Source organism: Scyliorhinus torazame, chromosome 17 (genome assembly GCF_047496885.1).
Source record: "Scyliorhinus torazame isolate Kashiwa2021f chromosome 17, sScyTor2.1, whole genome shotgun sequence".
Taxonomy (NCBI): domain Eukaryota; kingdom Metazoa; phylum Chordata; class Chondrichthyes; order Carcharhiniformes; family Scyliorhinidae; genus Scyliorhinus; species Scyliorhinus torazame.
In genome coordinates this window covers 17,684,776-17,692,515 of record NC_092723.1, presented here as the reverse complement: position 1 = coordinate 17,692,515, position 7,740 = coordinate 17,684,776, and positions in this window count along the sequence as shown.

Sequence of the window (7,740 nt, the reverse complement as noted above, 5' to 3'; positions counted from 1 at the left end):
CTACGGGTGGGACGTGGACCATGTAAAGGTCCATTTACCTCAGGCAGGAATTTCAGGTTGCCGGGCAGGCGTGTCTGAAGAAGCCGTCCAATATGTCAAGCAAGCGAATCACAGAATCGTTACAGTAAAGCTGGAGGCCATTCGGCCCATTGACTCTGCATCGGCTCTCTGAAAGAGCATTATACCTAAGACTCACGCGCCTGTCTTATCTCCGTCACCTTGTACATTCTTTCTTTTCAGATAGCAATCCTTTTGAACACCTCGATTGAGCCTGCTTCCAGCACCCGCTCAGGACGTTTGCCAAACTCCGACCACCCTCTTGACGAAAAGAATTCCTCACATCACTTTACTCCCTTTGCCAATTATTTTGAATCTGTGCCCTTTGTTCTTGATTCTCTTTCGTGTGGAAACAGAATCTCACTGTTTCCCCAATCCATGCCCCTCAGGGTCTTGAATACCTCAATCACGTTTCTTCTCAGCCTTCTTTCCTCAATGGACAACTGCCGCATCCTCTCAGATCTATCCCCATAGCTACATTTCTTTGTTGCTCGAATCATTCTTGTGAATCTCCTCTGTACTCTCTCCAAAACCTTCACATTCTTCCTCAAGTATGATGCCCAGAGCAGGATGCCGTACTCCAGATGAGGCAGAATTAGTGTTTTACACAAGTTCAACATGACCTCCTTACTCCTGTATGCGATGCCTCTATTAACAAAGCCTAAGATACCATATACATTATTAAATACTCTCTAAATGTGCCCCGCTATCTTCAATGACTTATGTACATATACACCGAGATCCTTCATTCCTGCACCTCCTGTAAGGTTTCTCCCTTTATTTTCTTCTGTCACTCCATATTCCTCCTGCCAAAATGAATCACCTCACATTTTTCTGCATTGAACGTCATCTGCCACTTGTCTGCCCAATCCAGCAACATGCCTATGTCGTTTTGAAATTCAAGACTACCCTCACCACAGGTGGCAATGCTTCCAATCTTGTATCATCTACAAATTTTGAAATCATGCCCCGAACACCATAATCTAAGTCATTAATATATATCAGGAAGAACAAAGGTCCCAACACTGACCCCTGTGAACTCCACGATAAATCTTCCTCCAATCTGAAAAATAACCATTTATCAATACTCTCTGTTTCCTGTCATCCAGCCAATTTCTCATTCAAGTTCTACTTTTCCTTTTATTCCATGAGCTAGAATTTTGCTCAAGTCTGTTGTGTGGCACTGTATCAAACACCTTTTGAAAATCCATATACACCACATCAACAGCATGGCCTTTATTCACCTTCTCTGTCACCTCGTCAGAAAACTCCAGCAAGTTTTCCCTTCATCATCTTCCCTTAATGAATCCAAGCTGGCTTTCCTTAATTATCCTGAACTTTTCTCAGGGACTATTGATTTTGTCCTGAACTATAGTTTCGAGAAGTTTCTCGATCACTGAAGTCAATCTAACTGGCCTGCAATTGCCATCTTTATCCTTGCACCCCTTTTTGAACAAGGGTGTAGCATTCACAATTCTCCTGTCCTCTCTCATATACTGTCCTTGCCAATGAATTTTATTCTACTTCCCACTGTCAGTTTTTACTCTCTCTACTCTGAATTTCTCCTCAGGTTCCCTTTCCCTGCCAAACTAGTTTAAAGCCTCCCCCACAGCGTTAGCAAACCTCCCATGAGGACATTAGTCCCGGTCCTGTTCAGGTGCAACAAACCCTTCTTGTGCAGGTCCCACCTGCTGCTGAACCGATCCCAACTTCCCAGAAACCTAAAGCCCTCCCTTCTACTCCATTTCTCCAGCCACGTGTTAAACTGCTCAATCTTCCCGTTCTTGTGCTAACTCACACATGGAACTGGGAGAAATCCTGAGATCTCTGCACTCGAGGTCCTGCTTGTTCTTGCCCTTCCTAACTCTTCACAAGAGTTTGGAAAGAAAGTTTGGAAAGTGGAGTTGAAAAGGGAACACAACTATTAAGAAAGACTGAAGGGATACCTCACGGCGCCGAGGTCCCAGGTTCGATCACGGCACTGGGTCATTGTCCGTGTGGAGTTTGCGCATTCTCCCCGTGTCTGCATGAGTCTCACCCCACAACCCAAAGACGTGCAGGATAGATGGATTGGCCACGCTAAGTTGCCCCTTAATTGGGAAAAAAAATAATTGGGTACACTAAATAAAAAGAAAAGAAAGACTGAAGGGGCTGGGACTTTTTTTCCAGAAAATGAAAGGCTGAGGAGTGATTTGATAGTTAATATTATGAAATGTTGGAGCAGGTTCAAGCGGTTAAATGCTCCACGCTCGTTTCTTATCTTCCTTTATTTCTATGGGACTGGGACAAGAATCAAGTATTCTTTTCTATTTATAAATAATCAATATACTCCACAGGGTTGGGTGTGGGGTGGGAAACTAAAAAGCCATGGCCTACACTGCAGGTGTCACACTTCAAGCGTCACACAATACAAATTGTTTTGTCACACTTTGTACCACAGCCAGAATAGCTACAACCTCTTAAAACCAGGGATTGATTAGTGCCTGGACACGTTAGTGACCTGAGCCACTTTATTTCAGGATTGTAGGGAACTGTAATGTTTCAGTCCCAATGAGACACGCATCAACATTCCAGCAGCCAGATAATACAATGGGGATGAAATTCATCTGTTTCAGCTTCACCAGTCGGGCTCGTAGCGAACTGACAATGGATTTTCCATCGCACCAGTTTCATTGGACTGTTGCTGGGTTGGATGAAGGGGGGGGGTGAAGGGGGTGTTGTTACCTGTGGCCGCGGTTGGCTTTTGTATTTTTGTGATTATGTATATATTTAAAATGCCTTCAATAAAATGTTTTGTCAAAAAAAAATTTTTTTTAATTCAAAACCAAGTAAAAGTGACGATGAGACGAGAAAGTGAGTGAACTTCAGCGGAAAGAGGATTGAACACGGCGAAAAATCAGCATCCGATTTACCAGGTTCGCATTCTGTGCAGCTGGTAAAGACCAACTTCATCCCCTCTGCCATTCATATTGTATCATTTTTCCATCCTTATAGTGAAACATTTAGCATAATCAGTACCCTGGTAGATGCACCAGTGCAGTAAGTAAATAACTATTACACTGCAGTTATAACCATTTCCTGATGCAACAGAGTGGGAAGTGCAGAGGAGTAACATAGAGAATGTAGTTCAGATGTGTGCTTCCTTGTAAGTATAGTGGAGGGAAATAATAATCGTGCACAGGAATGAATGGATACTGGAGTACGGTAGCACAGTGGTAGGCACTCTTGCCTCACAGCGCCGGGGTCCCAGGTTCGATTCCCGGCTTGGGTCACTGTCTGTGCGGAATCTGCACATTCTCCCTGTGTCTGCGTGGGTTTCCTCCGGCTGCTCTGGTTTCCTCCCACAAGTCCCCAAAGACGTGCTTTCGGTGAATTGGAATTCTGAATTCTCCCTCTGTGTACCCGAACAGGCGCCGGAATGTGGCCACTAGGGGCTTTTCACAGTAACTTCATTGCTGTGTTAATTATAAATAATCAATATACTCCACAGGGTTGGGACAATAAAGATTCTTATTATTATTATAAATATACTTATGTGGGTGATATAAAGACATCCAGTACCATGAGGGACAGTGGGCTATAAAAATAATGGATATAAGGGCATCTAGCACATTGGATAATGTACATATGACATGGTGACAATACCTAGTAGGTGTATTGAAGAGATGTAATGTGTTATAGTGAGTGACATACACAAAATATGTTGCCATGGGCAATCTATAATAAATACACTGATTAAAGCCATATACAATGATATTCTACTGGATGATATATAGTAAGTCTAGTGTGATATGCAGTAGATATATAGCACTATATTTAGCACCTGGGAAACTATAATGGCTGACGAGAGATATTTCATTTGTCTCTGGAGCCCCATAAGCCTTGATCTAGAATTAATCAAATTACAGATGTCTTTAAAATGAGAAGAGAGGTATTCCACATGCCAGCACCCTGAGGTATTGTTTGAATGAATATGTCCAATAATGCCAGTGAAGCGAGTATCACAGGCATCCCTCCTGGGGTATTGGAATGGACAAACACCAGCCATTTATTTTACTAGGTCATACGAACTAGTGGAAGTGGAAAGAAACGAAAGCAGAAACTACTGAAAATACTCAGCAAGTCAAACAGCTTCTGCAGAAAGAGTGAAACAGAATTAACGGGCGTGATTAAACGACCCCATTGAGCCTGGCGTGGATCTAGGCCCAACAAGTGAATCGAGCGCCAGCCCCAAATCGGGCCAATCGCTCGACTCGCTCCCCACAGTGAGATCTGGATCTCACCCCCTTGCGGCCCATTTAAATAGCCGGAACTTGTACAGCACATTTCACAATGTCCCAAATTGCTTTGCAGCCAATGATCTATATTGGAGTTGTAGTCACTGGTATAATTCTTAATAACTTTGCTGCTCAAGAGTCATTTGATCTTTCCATCCTGTAAGATTACTGATAAAATAGAATCCAGTTCCCCCCCCCCCCCCCCGCCTTGCATGAAATAATCATATCTAATAATCTCAGGTGACGTGAGAGTGACTAATAATTGACATCAATGCAGCATTTCACCAAGTATTGCATCAAGGAGCCCTGACAAAACTGGAGCCAATGAAAATCAGTTGGAAAACCCTCCAGTGATTAGACTCACACGTAACAAAAGGTTGTTGTTGTTGAAGACCAATCAGCTCAGTTCCAGGACATCATTATAGCGGCCCCTCAGGGTATTGTCCTTACCTCAACCATCTTTAATTGCTGTGTCAATGACCTTCCTTCCAAATTAAGCTCAAAGGTGAGGATGTTCGCTGACGATTGCACAATGCTCAGCACCATTTGCAAATCCTCAGATACTGAAGCAGTCCATGTCCAAATGTGGTAAAGCCTGGACAATATCCAGGCTTGGGCTGAAAAGTGGCAAGTAACATTTGTGCCACACAAGTGTCAGATCATGGCCATCTCCAACAAGAGGGGATCTAACCATCTCCCCTTGACATTCAATGGCATTACCATCGCTGAATCCTCCACTGCCAAAAACCTGGGTTACCATTGACCAGAAACTGAATTGGACTAGCCATATAAATACCATGTCTACAAGAGCAGCTCAGAAGCTAGGAATCTTGAGGTGAGTAACTCACCTCCCGACTCCTCAAAGCTTGTCCACCATCTACAAGGCACAAGTCAAGAATGTGATGGAATATTCTCCACTTGCCTGGGTGAGTGCAGCTCCAACAACACTCAAGAAGCTCAACTCCATCTAGGACAAAACAGCCCACTTGATTGATCCCCCTTCCACAAACATTCACTCCCTCCACCATTGACAAACAGTAGCATTAGTGTTTAACATCTACAAGATGCACTGCAGGAACTCACCAAACCCACAATCACTAGCATCCAGAAGGTCAAAATCATAGAATTTACAGTGCAGAAGGAGGCCATTTGGCCCATCGAGTCTGCACCGGCTCTTGGAAAGAGCACCCTACCCAAGGTCCACACCTCCACCCTATCCCCATAACCCAGTAACCCCACCCAACACTAAGGGCAATTTTGGACACTATGGTCAATTTAGCAAGGCCAATTCACCTAACCCGCACATCTTTGGACTGTGGGAGGAAACCGGAGCACCCGGAGGAAACCCACGCACACACGGGGAGAATGTGCAGACTCCGCACAGACAGTGACCCAAGCCGGGAATCGAACCTGGGACCCTGGAGCTGTGAAGCAATTGTGCTATCCACAATGCTATCGTGCTGCCCTAAAATGCAGCAGATGCCTGGGCAACACTACCACCTGGATGATCCTCTCCAAGCCACTTATCATCCTGACTTAGAAATATATTGCTAGTCCTTCACTGTTGCCTAGTCAAAAACCTGGAACTCCCTCTCTAACAACACTGTGGATGTACCCACACCACATGGACTGTAGTGGTTCTAGAAGGCAGCTCACTACCGCCTTCTCATGGTCAATTAGAGATGGGCAGTAATGCTGGCCTGGTCAGAAATGCCCACATCTCACAAATGAATAAAAAAGATTATGCACCCAGGCAAGAGAAAGTCTCCTTCTGCCTGAACAGAATGGAAACGATTGTGCAGTTTACCTGGGTTGCAAATATTGAATCTTTCCCCCAAATGTGAATTTGCTGTCACTGTGTCCAGTGGGGCAATATGCAGAAAATGTTAATGCGAGCTGAGGCAGTCACCAAAATCAGTGCTATCGTCTGCACAGTATCATAAATAACTGATAGGATATATTCCTGTCAAATTAACAAAATTGCACAATGCTGTTCAAGTCAAATTTGTTTGTTTGATAGTCACAGTGGGATCACCTATAGCATGCACCCAGACTGGCAGTGCATTATATTGTTGGTGCTCTTAATATTAATGAACCGTGTTGCATATATATCGGATGCTATGTCAACAATGAGCGTCATCGTCTTACTAGTACCTCGCTGTGAATGTTTGGTGACTTGATTGGTGATTCTTGAAAGGGGGGGTGGGAAATAGCATGCATGGTTGAGGGGGAAGGTTGAAGTTGGGGGTGGGGAGTAGAAGAAGGTGCCCAGAAACAGGAGGAGCCCCAGGGGCCACGATTTCTCTCTCTGGAGCGGCTTATCATGGGCCTGGTCAAAATTGTTATCATTTAGTGGAAGGGTAGTTATTTCCATGAATGCATTATTTGCTGTGAACTGAACTTCTAAAAAGACTGCAAAGAGCTTGCTTTCGCCTGAGAGAAAGGACATCTTGACAATCCAGAGATCCTCCCATGGTCTTTCATTGTTCTTCTACCCACTCAAGCTAAGTGGAATGTCGAATGGACACTTCATGGACAGGCATCTATACGTTAAATAACTTCAGTGATCGTTGTTATGGTATCCTGTAAATTATGGCACAAATTAAAGATTAACATTTTTTTAAGAGGGGGAATCTGTTGGGAAAAATGTTCCCTAGTACTTAAATTAGAATTGGGGTTTTATTGTTGTGATGAATGATATCTGTATACACATGTACCTTTAATGCGTAGGCCCCTTTAAGACCGGGTTTGGAACCCTGGGGGACTCTGCCTCCGGCTCCGCCCCCAGGGAGCTGTATATAAGGTTACGTTCAGTGGGCAGCGTGCAGTGAGCACACTTCTCGGCAGCTGTCTGGTTCTCTGGTAATTAAAGCCTTTGAATTATCAATCGTCTCTCCTGAGTCGTAATTGAGGGTATCTCAATTGTTTAATATACTGCGCCAAATATAAAGGGGATATAGGAGGCAGTGTGGTGTTGTTGGAGAAGTGATTACAGAACACAATAAACTTGGAGTCAAAGAAGTCAAGGCCTGCTTTCCAGTTTTTATTACAGAGTTACCATCGGAGCTTAACGATCATGGGGCTGATAACACAAATATGGATGCAGGATATTTCACATCAAGGTTCAATGGTGATTGTGGACGCCCTTCATAGTCTCCAGCAAGTCATTTATTGAGTGCTTGTGTCAATTGTTAAACCTAAACCAGCTGACCCATTTATGGTGGGGAAGAAAATTGTAGGATTCAATTTTTAAAGATGTTAGTTTCATTATGGAAACCAGCTATTGATAGGTGGAAAACATTGGTTGAACACCTGCTGGCACCATAATGGAAAATTCAAACAGTCAGGTCACAAACAATAAGGAGAAAAAAAGAGCCCTCTGTGAGACAGTGAAAAAAAACCAGCA